This window comes from Balaenoptera borealis, assembly GCF_965194805.1.
Source record: "Balaenoptera borealis genome assembly, chromosome: 5".
Lineage (NCBI taxonomy): Eukaryota > Metazoa > Chordata > Mammalia > Artiodactyla > Balaenopteridae > Balaenoptera > Balaenoptera borealis.
In genome coordinates, this window is record NC_138862.1 from 60944138 (window position 1) to 60957769 (window position 13632).

A 13632-nucleotide genomic window follows, 5' to 3' on the forward strand; every position below is an offset into this window, starting at 1 on the left:
TTTTTCTTCTTATGTTCGTGCATTTGAGGGGTTGATACACTGATCCATCTTTTCCTATAATCTACCTCTCTTAGTTTTGGTTAACTAAGTTAATTTAGTAAACACTTCTTCTTTGGAACACCTCTGATGGGACGTTCTGCTAGCACCTCAAATTCCCTACAGAGCCTCCTCTCCTTTTAAATCATTCTGTTATCCAAATGCCATGAAACCACAGTCCATGACACCATCCAATGCCCCAAACTTCCGCTAAACTTTCACATTTTAAAATATTTTGCTTCTTATATATAGCCAGTTACCAAATATAGAAAGTTTCTTAAAATGATCTTAAACATACATTTTTTCTACTATCCTTGGCTAGTTCTTGATCACAGCACACCTAGGATATGAAAATTGCCTCCTCACTCCAAACATCTTCTCAATGGTTTGATTATCAGAGTTCCCTCTTCAGTCCTCCAGTCGATTTCTATCCCACTTCAGATCAGTTATGAATTCCAAACTACCAGCACTGAAAGCCCTTTACAGGTTTGCTCATCTAATTTGTCAGAAAATGGTGCCACGAAGGCCTCCCTATATCCACTAAGGAAATCTCCTTTGCCTTCTGGCTTCTTCCCATTGAGAGTCTTTCCTTTATGTAGAAAAGTCCATCTCTGAAACTTTCCCACATAAGCCTGCATCTGTGGAATAATTCCTCAGCACTGAAGAACGTTTCTCCTTCCTTCAAATGATAACTTAAATGCTGCTTCTGCTAGAGAGACTTCCAAGATTACTGTCAGTCAATTGCCAACCCTCTAAAACAAGGTAAAAACCACCCTAGCTGCTTTACCACACTTTAAAAAATTTATTGTATTTTAAATGTATATTGTAATTGCTTATAAATTCCATTGATGTTAGGAAAAGTATAGTGGGTACTCAACCAATACAGTTTGATTAATTTATTGTGTTGTAACTTTAGGTCTTGATTTCAAATACTTACATATATATATATATATATATATATATATATATATATATCCTGTTTTGTTACTTTAAGACACATAAAGCTACTTAAAGTCTCCTGATTTTTGAGAACTGTCAACTGCTCTGCATTTGGTAGGTGTCAATAAACACTTGTTGAATTGGGTTGAGGAGGAATCATCTTAAACAGGTTACTCTTGGAGGAGGGAGTAATCAGAAGAAGACTATTAACATAAATATTCTATAACAGCATCTAAGTGTAATAAAAAATAATACTCAAATGAGAGTTTCCCAAATTTCTCTCATCCTCTTGATTATTTAATAGTATATTGATAAAGATATACTTTTAAAAATAGCTTTGATTTTAAAACACTAAATTTACACACCAAGAATGAGACACTAGCAAAATCTCCCAGTCTGATTTATTTCTCTGTAATATATCTGTCTTGAGAACATCAGCAGGAATACACTGAAGAAATATGTCCCTCACGGGACCAACTATATAAAAAGACAGAACACATCATCAGCACAAAAATCATTATCCATCTAATCCCCCATTCTAGATGGCTCCGGTGAGCCCCTCCATCATTACTGACTAGGGTTAAGATTGACCTTAATGGATTAATTAAACCGAAGCAGGACTGAACTGCAGACCGAAGAGGAGGCAATCCTGACACAGACGAGGCAACAACCCTGTTCTTTCATTCAAATGTGTAAGACTTGGCTTCCCCCAAATGCTGTACCTTTCTACTGTAAAGGAGCTGTCTAAAAATAAGATTTGGTGACTGTTGCCTGGGTCTTGCCCTTAGCACTCATAAAAATCTAATACTTGGGTGCTAATCAAAATTTATCATGTAAGAAATTAAATGTTCAGACTTTTGCTTCAGGAAGGTGGGAGCATCTGCAAGAGAGGTAAAGCAATAGAGGCAGCATGGTCCTTCTGGTAATCAAGAAGGGCCAACGAGGGGAGAAGTTATTGTTGGAATGCCAGTGCGACTCTGAGAGAGGGCCAGGACACAGAATGTTCACAAAGAGCTGAAAGGAAGAAATGCCCACCATAAAGTCCCCGGGACAAGCCCAAAGGCAGCTGTCAGTAATAGAAACCTTGAGAATTGCTCATTTAAAGAGGATTTTGAAATTCAAATGTAAAAGGAGAAGATGTTAATCCAAAGGCACAATTTAGGGTCTTTTTTCTTCTTGTAAAAGGAGAAGAAAAAAAAAAACCCCAAAACAACCCAGAAGTACTGTACCATACTGGCAGTTTACTCTTTCAAGAACTAAATCAACATATTAATGACACGAACACCTACCTTCCTGATGGGGACAATTAGGCTCTATCACACACAGCATTAAATATGCAGGTATTAAAAGACAGACTGGGCAGACTGTCATTAATATCAAGCTATCCTGAGAGTCTAGAAAAGCATCTATGAAGACAGACTAGAACTGGCTGGCCTCACTTCCACCAAAGCGGAAGTGTCCTTAAGGATTCCAGAAGTGGAGATCTGAGCAGCTTTCAGTTGCTTTGTTGAAGTAACAGAAGCAGGGCAGGCTCCTCTGGGGGTCAGGCTGGCCCCATCCCGTTGAATCCCTGTATCTAAGTGATAAGTAATTGAAATGAAAAGACACCAATTTCAATGGCTGCTCTGAGTTTAAAAAGCAAGTACAAATTCCCACCCCCCTAGTAGATTTCATTTGTGATTCTTGCACTAGGGGAAAAACTTGCACGAAGTTCAAACAACAGCACACCTCTCAAAAACACACATCATTTCTCACCGGAGAGAAAAAAATAGAATTATAGAGTTGGAAGGGTTTCCTACCTTAGTGATTATTTAATCTAGTCATTTTGTAAATGATGAAACTGAGGACTTGTCAATGGTCACAGAGTTAATTATGCAGCTGGCAATTTTATCAGAAAGGAATTCACAGATAGATTCAGGGCTATCAGTGATCCAATGGAACTGGGTCCCTTAAGGCCTTTCATTTACACAATCATATATATATATACACACACACATATATATATATACACACACACACACGCATACACACACAGAGGGAGAGATCTACAGATACAGATATATATATATATACATAAAATATATTGCTGGACAGTAAAAATAGGATCCTGTGTCACTATCATGGCCACTATGACGGTCAAGAAGCCGCAGGCTAAATTTGTTTACTTGACAAACATTTATTGAGCTCCAACTATGTGCAAGTACTACAAAAAATTGTCAAAGAATTTTACATCTGTGACACAATCACGTAGAATAATCGAGTAGTCAAACTTGTTCCCATTGGATGAATGTAAAACTTAATCATTAATTTTGAATCAAGAGAGAAGGCATTACATATTAGTCAGAGATTAGAAATAATTTGGAATGTTTCTAGTATCCCAAACCTAAAGGTTGGGCCACTGATTTCAGCTGTTCTGTGCATTTAGACATGTTTTCCCTTCAGAATCTACCCCGAATTCACTGCCCTAAGTAGCTCAGAAACGGGGCTTTCTAGGCCTTGCTGCTCTGCTCCTGCTCCTGACCGGCCTCTGAGAGGGTATTTAGGTCAAGGATGAGGGTGGAGCTGGGGATAAAGCAAAGAACCTGGCTGAGCCACGCGTCTATTAGCTCCAACACACTACTTAATCTCCAAGTCATTTCACTAACAGTTACATTTTAGTATATATAGCACAGCAGAATGATTTCCTTTGAGATGAACAAAAATTGAGTGGCTAAAACCTAATGAATATGATTGGTTCAAGTAATCTGGATATGAAGAAAAATCACTAATAGTAAGCTTAAGACCAAAGAAGTGATCATATCACCCAGGCATTTCTCTTAAAAAGAAGGGAGGAGAGAAATAATAAATTTAAGTGCCTACCATGTTTCAGACACTACGCTAGGGGATTTACATATATAATTTTACTTAATCCTGACAAAAACCTTCCAGAGTAGAGATTATCATACCCCTTTCTTCAGGTAAAGAAACTGAGGCACAGCAAGACTGTGGTTTAACCGGACTTGCAAAGTAGAAACTACCTTATGACACTCATATACGGAACTATGTTTGTCCAGCTACAAAACCTGTGTTCTTTGCCAAAGTTTGCTGAGAGGGAAACCCAGAGGTGAAACAACTATGAATGCCATCGGAAAATATTTTTAGTGAGTGTCTGCTATATGCTGCTAAATTGTGTGAAGAAGTTTATACAAATATAAACACACATTTTCTACCACCTTGACATTTAAATATGCTAACATGAACAAACTGACATTGGACCCACCAAAAAGAATATTAAATATAGAAAATTCAAATGACTCATGTACAAAAGCGTATATTTTTTTCGGCTATAGAAGACAGTCTACCTGATACCGCAAAGCTTTTGTGCAACTAATGCTTAAAAACATAAACAAACAAACAAAAAATCCCCAGACTCTTTCAATACCAGAAAAACATGCATAACCCCACAAAAATCTAGCACAATCAATTCTCCAATAATTGCCAATAGACAGGGATTTTTCCTCAGAAAGTATTTAAAGGTGAGCACATAGTTTGTGCACAAAGGCTTCATTTTCAATCCAGGGTTGACATTGTCACTGCCTCCGCTTACCTTGTCTTCATAAAGTGTGGAAAGGGAAAAAGGTTTGAGTTTTTCTTCCACATATGAAGGCTTAGCTGTAGGGAGAGGTTGTTTAAATAAAAACACCGAGTTTCTTTCCTAGAGGTAGGCTCAGGCATCAGGAGATCCCCTCCTCCCTGCACTCTACCATCCACTCACACACACACACACACACACACACACACACACACACACACACACACACACACTCCAGTTCAAGCTTCCACCCAGTTGCATGAGAGGTAGAAAAAGAAAGGGAAGAAAAGAAAAGCAGGAAAGGGTGTAGAAGACGAAGAAAGAGGGAGGGATAGGAAGAGTGGCTAAGGAAGTAGTGCCGTTCGTTCTCCAGAGTGCTCCAGAAAGTGAAAGTATGCAAAGAGCCAGCTTAGAAGCACACAGCTCCCAGCTCTCCAGGGATGGCTCTCTCAGACCATCAGCTGCAGAATTCAAGCTTTCTGTGGCCAGGATGGCGCTGAAAGAAGGAAGATGCTGGACAGGGGTTGGAGAGTGATACTAGAGAGCTTTCCAGCCCCTTCCACCCCACATGTAAACATAATTATTCTCGAACTACTGTAACTTCCCAGGGTTTATCCAAATGCAAGGGAAAGGTGCATTCTAAGATGAAATGTGATGCAAGAATTTTAAATTATTTATTATTATGTCACAATTATTTATTTTAATTATCTATCTCTGACACCGCAATCTTCCATTGCCACTTGATAATCATGATTACAACACGTCACTTTAATTGCTTTGCTAAAGAAATAAAAAAGAGGGATTGAGGTGGACAGGAATTGTACTGCAACAATAAGGACACATGACCGATATCCCCAAATCAACAACAAAAATGTCGATGGCAAGGTCCTGAAATCATGGGGGTTTGCCTAATTTTTCCACACTCAGAACCAAAGGTGAAATTCAAGTTGTAATAGGCCCTCAATAGATAGTATTGAGGGCTACTGCAGTTAGTCTTTTTTGAATAAAATTCAAGGTTGGGATTCCAAAGATTCCCCCATGCTGGAAACTGCATTCATATTAGCTTTTCTGGGGAGCCACACAGAGGAGGGAAAGGGTAGAAAAGGAAGCATCCTCTTCTACCCCCTTGATGGGGGTTAGCTGAAGGCCATGGAGAATAACAGAGGTGCAGTCGGCTCTTTCTTAGACAGACAGCAGAGGGGGGCGGAAACCACACACTTGTATTTTGCTAATGTAAAAGTCCCAGTGGAAACATTAGCACTCAAAGACATTAATGTGGATTTGGGACACTCCCTGAAGGATTTTGATTCCATTAGAAAAAAAAAAAAGATGGTGACAGATATAATCCTGCTTTGATATGTTTAACGCCATTTAAAGAGAAACTGCACCCATTTACCTCAGGCCAGGACACCAAGAGTTCAAAAAGTGAAATATCATTTCTCAGTGCAAAGAAAAAGCTTGGAAAATATTATGTGAAAATTAATTTGGCATGCTTCTTTGAAATTTTAGATTTCTGGGATGAGCAAATGGGTACAGTTTTCTTTTAACTGTTTTTGAACACCATGTGTTGAGAAGAAAACAACAGAATGGCAATTGCTCATCCAAAATGCTAACTTGTGGCATGGCACAGTCAAGATGGCCTGCCACAGCCAAAAAGCAGGTGTATGCTATGCCTGTCACTTCAGTAGCATGCACGCCACATGTCCCTGCATTCGGCAACCTCTTGCATTTGCTTTTGGAACCTTTCTGAGGGGGACAGTAAACATGACTCAACAGAACGTCTAGCCTAGGAGGGACCGGCCCCCCTGGCTTTCTGTGAGGCAGACTCTCTGAGGAAGAACCGAGGCACAATTGGAATAATATACCTATATTGGAATTCTGTGACCTAGCACGGAAGTGACTGGTTTCAGATCATTTTGTGTGGCTGAAGTGTAGGATCTAATCAGGATGGAGAGTAATGGTGATGCTTTTGCATCGCTGGAGAGGGTCTATGCAATCGGCTGCCTCATTCAGGCTGAGGACACGGTCAATGCAGCTGGTACAGATCTTACGCACCTAACGTAAAAGCTTAGAGTAATAATCCCCTCACCTCTCAGGTCCACGAATAAGCGCAACGCATAGGATGTTCAAAATCATTTGGTGGGCTGGGATGCCAAAGCTTCCTCAATCTGACATTATGAATCTGATATTACATTCGTTCCAGAAATTAAAATGCTTTTATATAGACTAGTTCTCATTCAACTATGGAACAGTCCTATGAGGCAGAGGAGGAGACAAAAACAAAAAAAACAACAAAAAAAGATTTTCCTTCTTCCCTGTAAAAGGCCTGATAAAGAAGCCAAATTAAAAACCGTAACCATTTTTAAGCCTAAGCCAGGTACCATGTGGAATGATAACTCAAGATATCTGTGTTGCAAGGGTTGACAAGGTCTGAAGATAAAGATGTAGATGGAGACCAAAATGAATATTTCAACATAAAGCAATGGGAAATGACTGCTTTATTCTATGATTTTAATTGATAAATCAAAACCATTTATTAAAAACCTACTATGTGAAAATACTGTCAGCGAAGAGTAGGGAAGAATGAAACCTATAAATACTAAATTGGAAAAAAAAATCCTAGAGCTTTACAGATATAATTGAATGATATATTCTGTAGGCTACTTTCTGGGTAGGCATTTATGGAGCTCAGAAAAGCTAGTTTGTTGCCAAATATTTATATGCTATTGTTAATTTCATTCATTAAAATTACATTATTCACTATATACCTTTTATTTCGGATGGTACATTCTAGGTGCTGAAGGAGATACAAACTGTATAAATACAATCTCTGTATTTATGAACTTGCTGTGCCGTGTGCAGTGGTGGGAGGAATGACACACATAAACATACTCTAGTATAGGACAGTACGTAATCAGTGCCAAATGAGACATATAAATAAGTGCTTCAACAGTTCAGAAGAAGCAAGACCTCCTGGCTATGGAACAACACTTTCATAGATTTACTAAAGTTGCTCAGTGCACAAAAAGGAAGGGATTTGGATCAAACTTTAAGGCACCAGGCATCCGTGTGCATAGGGGTTTAGCTAGGCTATGAGGGGAGGGGTATGTACCCTGGATCCATAACGCCTCTCAAGCTGAGTTGTCCTGCAATTAATGTTGACCAAGAGCATGCGTGGCTGAAAGAGGAGTCAATGTGGTTGATAGGCCAGGTCAGTGGTTCTGCATTAGCCCTAGATATTAAGATGATTATTAATTCCCTGTTCGAAGTTGGCATCATAATGACATCATTTTCTTCCCATACAATTACGAAAAGTTCAGTCTTTACTCCAGCGTGATGGGAGGTACAATTCAGGGCTCATCCCTCCAAGTGAGGGAAAATGTAAAAATGCCATTGGTACAGGGATCACAATGTTTTTCAGAACAGCAACAAATGAAATCCCCCACGCTCCCTTAGGAGGATGAGTCAGAATCCACGCTCCCTAGAAATGATGACAGTGGAGTTCGGGTGAAGCGGCTATGTTGGGATCCACAGAAGAAGGCAGGTTACCATTCAGTAGGAAACAGAATTTGGGTATCCTGACTTCTAGGTCTGGGTTCTAGCTATAGAATCACTTTCTTTTTCAATTTTTTATTCCTCTTGGACACTCTAGCCATTTACATCATGAATAGTGGCCTTCTGTAGTTGGTCTCTCTCTCTCTGTGTGTGTGTGTGTGTGTGTGTGTGTGTGCGCGCGTATGTGTGTGTGTCTTTTTAAGAGGGAGGATGGCATTACTGATGTGCTTTTGTAAAGAATTCAAGGTTGTCTGGATCCTCAAAGAATGCAATTGAAAAAAATACTGTTTCTTTGATTCAATGGTGCTTACATTTGGGCAGAGTTTTCTTTTTCCATCCTCAAATACAGTATTTGAGACAATCTACCCACAATGGAAAGATTTTAGAGCTTCAAAAGTGTAGGCAAACCAAATCAGAATTAATCTCTGTGAAAACGGAGACTCAGGCACATGGAGAAAGTTGAGAAAAAAATCTGGGCAGGAGGCAGTCCCAGAGAAAGATGCCTGACATCTCTCTGAATTTAAGGTGAGCTAGAGTAGGACAGGTGAGGAAGGGCCAAGGAAAGTTCCAGCTGCCATGTGATCTGCTGTTTCACCTATGTCCATCTAACTTGAGTCTGTGTTATCAGGGGGTCTAGTTGATTTGGTTAAAATGTGTCCTATGGTCTGACTGCATGAACCCAGAGGAGGCTAATAAAGGGAAGTCTAGGCTAACTGGGGCTAAGGTGAAGTGGCCAACAACTATTCACTCGAAAAGGACTGACCAGATCAGTCTGCAGGGTAGCTCTAGCAGTGTTGCCTTTTATTATCATATTAAAAGCCATGTATTTTATTGGGAAAAACTTAATTAACTAAAAAAAAAAGACTTGCAGATCATAGAAGCAAAAAGGGTAGAAGATAACAATGATCACTTTTGAACACTTGGTATATGCCCATCAGTTTTTCTTCATATGTGGATTTCTCTACACATGTTATCTCATTTGATCCTCATGCTAACTATGAAAGATTGATATTTTGCCCATTTTCTATGCGAGGACCCTAGGGTTCAGAGAAGCTAGGTGAATATCCTCTGGTCACACAGCCAGTAGGGGCTAAGCTGGTATTCCAGTCTGAGTGGTAGGACACAAAACCTGAGCTCTTTTCCGTGCCTTGTGCTTTTCATGGCATGAAATCAGTGTTGGGGGAACTCTGCCCAGCATCTCTGGTTAGCAGAGTGAATCGCTTTTATCTTTTGCCAACATGTCATAGAAAAAAACCAAAACAACAAAAAAATTAAAACTCCTGGCTCTAGGAGATTTCCTATCAACCACCTGAAGTGTGGCTTTGTTACATATTATTTGAATATCTTGACAATCTTATAAAAAGTCTAACAAGAATAAAGAATTTTGCATTTATGCTAGCTTCTATGTTAGTTAAAAATCTCCTATTCCTGCATAACAAGGTGCCTGGGGGACTCGCTCACCGCCAGAAACTTATCTGAAAATGCTGGAAAGTCAGAATTTGGGGCCTATATACTGACTAATATTACCAGCTGTGAGTCGGCTTGAACATCAGTAATACGATATTTCCCGCTACAATTTGATTTGGTTAAAATGTGTTTGAAGTTCACCCTTTTATTAACTAGAATTACCACCTCCTGAAACTGGAGGGCCCCTGAGAGCAGGCTGCTAGTGCAATCCAACCTCCCACCCGCCATCAGTGCATTTCCTGGCAACAAATACTATTAAATTGATAACTACAGAAATAGGTCAAAATGTCTTTTCAATAGTTGCTAATGTTCCCCTAATGCTCCATCTCCTCCCTTTGATTCTCCTGCTAACATTTTCTCTAACATCACAGGAGCAACAACTAGTAAAGAGAAACGACAAGAAGATGGACAAGCTGGCAGAAGTGGATGGAGGAGGTCTTAGGCATTCCCCCAATTATCAAATAGAAAAGCTAAACTTCCCTAGGGGCCAAGGGCCCCCAAATCAGCTCTGCCCCTGAGTTGGGTGACCCGGAAAAAAAAGCTGTGTCCCATATGAGCCTTAATATCCTCCTGTGCAAAAGAGGAAACTCAAGATGACTGATTATTCAAATTTGTAAAATGCTCAGAGTTCACAGGAGATAGGAGCCTTGACTAATCTCAAAGCAGTGGGGTTTTAAACTTATTTACACTACTTTCATAACCATATCCATTAGAGCCTTGGCTATCCAAGATAGAAACTTCGTTTTATATAAAGAAATGATACCATGGCATATTTTTGTGAGAGAGACCCTCTGCAATCATCCCAGGTTTGATTATTCACTATGTAAACCACATCCACACCCCGCCCCCAGAAGAAAGTTTGATTTTCTGAATTCACGTCACATATGTGACTAAAGATAAAGAAGCGGACGGGTGGGTACAGATGTATCAGGACACGGCTGATTCTAGGCAGATAGTCTGGCTCAGAAGGGACAGCCACCTGCTGTAGGCAAGGAGCATAAGCCCCCTTGTTAATGAGGTACATTTCAATTTCCAACACTTCTTCTGAGATGCAAACGTAACGTAGGGGTTTAAGCCATTCGTGCCTGGATGCTCTAATCACTTCAATCCCAAGAGGGTTACCTCAGTGTAAAGTAGTTCTGAATTGGAGCTGGGGAGGGGATAGGGATAATTTTGGAACTGGGGAGGCTGAAGGAAAAAATCAGATGAACACAAGGACCCTGGGCCCTGGAGGCAGAGGAGAGGAGGAAGGGAGTGGCCATGACTGAAAAGGACTCAATCTATTTAGCAGTTTTTGCTCAGGGCCTTGTCCAGAGCTAGTGAACCACTGCAAAAACCTCTTGCGAGATGCCATGGTCTCTGAGTAATGCTTTTGACCTTTCCTCTGTGCCATGGTTGTACTGTCACTAGACAGGAGGTCAGCATTGATTTGAAAACTTGCAAACTTCAGTCTACCTGGTTCAGGCAAATAAAGGTTATTCTAATCTTCTATAATTTAAACTCACAGAGACTGCACAGTCTGGCAACTCTCCATCAGATTCCTCTGCCTTCCTTCCTTTCATGGGGGAGGGAGAACAGAGGTGTGGAAGAGAGGGCACGGGAGAGGAGGAGGGGAGGTGGAAAGGGCTCTCCTTCCAGAGTTTTCGATGTGAGTGAGGCTTTGTGTCAGATGAGCCTCTCTCTGGACCCTCCCGGTAACCCAGGAGACACTGTTAGTGGTAGGAAGTATTTTATAGGTTCAGGGAGGCTAACTAGCTTTAGGTGGCCATTCAGGTTCCTTCTCCCAGCTCCTAGTTCCTCTGACATATTTCCTCCTCCTCCTGGTTATGGGTGCTTAGAAACTGGTTTACAACCCAGTCATCTAGAATATATCTTTTGGGAATATTGAGGATGCCCTGAATAATCACAAGCATATCTGGCTGGGAGTCAGGAGCCTTGAATGCTTCTGGTTAAGACCTAGTCCTAACAAACTATCACTGAGGACAAATCCAGGCACCTCTATGGGGTCTGATCCTGACTTTACAATCCTGTCATTCACACTCATCAAGGTGGTGGCAGGGGTGTGAATGCACAAAATTCAGCAGAATCATTCTCATTATATGTCATATGTAGATTAAAGCGAAGAACTCCCTCATGCTAATGCCAGTTTTGGGTAAGAAGGATGAAAGGATTGATAGGAGTTGAAGGCAGAAGGGGTCATGAGAAAGATGTGGAACACACAGCAGCAGCAATGGAGGAGCTTAAGAGGGACGGAAGCCCAGGCCAGAGCTGGGAGATGAAATTGTTTGTTGAGTACACTGATGTGTTTGATCACACAGTGGTTGGAAAGTCCTAGTTTAAAATAAGCTGAATGTTAGATGTTCTTTTTTAAATCTCAATTTAATGGTTGAAGCCTATTTTAACGAGCCAATAACGGGCAAAGACCTCATTACTACAACTATTTCTCCCAAGTATTAACCTCTAGCAAAAAAATATTTGGCTGAGACCACTACAGAGTTTCTGATTACAAAACAAGACCATCTTGATGATAATCATATCAAAGTGTTTGGAAGAAGGAGGGAGAGAGATGGGTTCTTCTGAACCATATTGTATGGACAGAAATCTTCAGAGTTGAACACAGGAATTAGCTTCTGAGGAATCGAGAAAGAGGATCATTTTAAGTAAGAGAAGATATGTGACTGATACCTTCAGTTGGCATGCCAGGAAAAGATAAATTCCAGGCAGGACCAGCTACATAATCTGTGGGGCACAAGGGAAAATGAAAATGCGGGGCCCGTTATTAAAAAAATCATTAAGGATTTCAAGACAGCAACAGCAGCGCATTAAACCAAGCCCAGGGCCCTTGTGAGCCCTGGGTGTGACCACTTGGTTTGTACAGCCAGGAGGGTGGTCCTGACTCTAGCTGTATTGTTTTCACCAAGGCATTCTAGTCCCATAGTCACCAAGACCTAAATTAAGAAAGATGCACCACCACTCTCAAAACTCTCAGTTAACCCTGTCTTCTTAGGGTAAGGAGGCAACTGAATTCTGCAGTAAGGATCAGAAAGATCTGGGGTCTGCCAACATGTTTGATAGAGTGCAACTGCACTGGCTTCTGCTACATTTGTTACAGCCACCAATCCCCACTTCTGTCACCACCCAAAGATGCCCAGGATATCAATGTCTGGGAATTGAAACATATTTTCTAAAAACACAAATTTCCCTGAAAAACAAAACAAAACAAAACAAAACAAAACAAGCAGAAGTTACTAAAAAGAAGCTGAGTTTCCTGGATATAAGTCCTATCCCTGATTTCTTACTGGGCTTACCTTGAGCAGGTCTTGGGCATGTGCTCAGGCTCAGAAACACAGGTGAATTATCACAATAACTCTTTTCAGTTTGGGAAAAAATAGAGGAAACAGGAGAACCTGGTCTTAGCCCAGCAGAAACTCACTGGGTTCACTAACAGTGTGCTTGCTCCCTTTCTCTTTCTCTCTCTCTCTTTCTGTCTCATTATGCTAAGTCGGAGCTATGACTTCACTCTCCATGGAAGCTAAATTTCTCTTTCCTGGGTGCTTGGAATGGACCAGAGAAAAGCCATTAGAGGGTAATGGTCATGTCTAAAAAATCACATTTATTTATCTTCACCTGCCCTCCTGTCATTATCATTCCACTGAGGTCTGTATATAGAAAGCAGAGATTAAATAGCCAAGACGAACATCAAAAGAATAACAGCAGTACCAAATAGATCAATGTGACCTCTGTCCCAATGATCTTAGGGGCTTTACATATACTGAGCCTGATTCTTGTAGGGACAGACCAGTAGCCTGGGCAGATGCCTAGGATGTTTGTGTAGGCTGACACTTACCGTCCCCTTACTATACATCTCTGTTCCATTTTCTAAAAAATAAGGTCTAATATAGAGAACTAGTTCACTTCTACAGCCAGAATTATACCTTGATACTAGACCTTGATTTAGGATTTTTTAAAAAGATATTTATTGGCAAAACTAATCTTTTTTCTTTTCTTTTTTTTTCTGCTTAATAGGTTTGTACTGCCTTGAGTAAGGCCACTAGGGTCCATAA

At 40.5% G+C, this 13632-nt stretch overlaps 1 protein-coding gene across 12 annotated transcripts in view; it reads right to left on the reverse strand.

Annotated features, from left to right (window-relative positions):
* Window positions 1-13632, reverse strand: part of ZBTB20 (zinc finger and BTB domain containing 20) — a 799945-nt gene that overhangs the window by 110532 nt on the left and 675781 nt on the right. Inside the window, exon 1 of one of the 12 annotated variants that reach the window (XM_082394694.1) lies at window positions 12877-13626. The exons of 10 other annotated variants lie outside the window; for them this stretch is intronic. The gene's annotated coding sequence lies outside the window, so the exon portion shown is untranslated. Of the gene's footprint in view, window positions 1-4561; window positions 13627-13632 lie in introns of those variants that run through there. One more of the 12 variants, XM_082394703.1, reaches the window with a different exon arrangement.